Raw genomic sequence first — 1,554 nt, forward strand, 5'->3', positions numbered from 1 at the left:
GAAGGGAGGGATGAGAGAGGAGGGGGAGGGGCCGGCCGAAGGAGGAGGAGGGAGGGGCGGTGGGAGGAGGAGGAGGGAGGGGCGTTGGGAGGAGTCCTGCCGGCGGAGGAGGGAGGAGGGGGCGGCCGCAAGCGGAGGGAGGAGGGCGCGGTGGGTGGAGGAGGGAAGAGGGCACGGTGGGAGGGGAGGGACGGAAGGAGGGAGTAACTCGGTGGCGGACGGACGACGGTGGCGACGGCGATGGACGACGATGGGTATCGGCGCGGGCAAGAGTGACTGAGAGGGAGAGTGAGTGAGAGAGAAGGTCGGCCGCGTGGGGGCATAAGGTAGGGTTAGTAATAGCGCGGGTACAAAAAAGCGCTACAGCTAAGGAGAATAGCAGTAGCGTTGTCCGAGTATACAAGCTACTGCTAAGTTGGGCTAGTAGTAGCACCTTACGATAAACAGTGCTACTTCTAAGTGTAAGCATGCAAAAATACATTGGCCATCAATGATCTTTTTGTGTACAATCTGAATTGTCAATATGAGTCCTCTCCGGTAGGAACCAGAGAAGACTCATATTGCTTGTCAACATGAGTCCTCTCCGGTAGGAACCGGAGAGGACTCATATTGCGGCCACAAATTCTACACATAGAGTTCAGTGAAGACCAAGAGGTTGTGATAGTTTGAGAAGGAATATATTTAAGGTGGTAAACACCCTGTTCGCGGAGCAAGGTGGGACTAAACTTGTGGACTGAACTTAGCAGTAGCGAGCTTATTAGAAATGCGCTTCTGCTAACATCTTTAGCAGTAGCGCAATGTGACGCCCCCGATTCAATCATACACTAATCATGCACGCAAATGTGTACGATCAAGTTCGGGGACTCCAGGGAAGATATCACAACACAAGTCTAAATGTAAAATAAGTCATATACGCATCATAATACAAGACAGGGGCCTCGAGGGATCGAATACAAGTGCTTGTCATAGACGAGTAAGCGGAAGCAACAATATCTGAGTACAGATATAAGTTAGACAAGGTGCCATAAGATGGCTAGCACAAACTGGGATACAGATCGAAAGAGGCGCAGGCCTCCTGCCTGGGATCCTCCTAAACTACTCCTGGTCGTCGTCCGCGGCCTGCACGTAGTAGTAGGCACCTCTAGTGTAGTAGGAGTCATCGTCGACGGTGGCGTCTGGCTCCTCGGCTCCGACGTCTGGTTGCGGCATCCGAGAAGAAGATGAAAAAGAGGGGAAAGAGGGAGCAAAGCAACCGTGAGTACTCATCCAAAGTACTCGCAAGCAAGGATCTACACAACATACGCATGGGTATATGTGTAAAGAGGCCATATCGATGGACTGAACTTCAGAATGCCGGAATAAGAGGGGGATAACTAGTCCTACCGAAGGCTACGCTTCTGGCAGCCTCCGTCTTGCAGCATGTAGAAGACAGTAGATTAAAGTCCTCCAGGTAGCATCGCATAGCATAATCCTACCCGGCGATCCTCCCCTCGTCGCCCTGTGGGAAAGCTATCACCGGGTTGTCTCTAGAACTTGTCTGGGTGTGTTTTATTA

This window comes from Triticum aestivum, chromosome 2B (assembly GCF_018294505.1).
Source record: "Triticum aestivum cultivar Chinese Spring chromosome 2B, IWGSC CS RefSeq v2.1, whole genome shotgun sequence".
Taxonomy (NCBI): Eukaryota; Viridiplantae; Streptophyta; class Magnoliopsida; order Poales; family Poaceae; genus Triticum; species Triticum aestivum.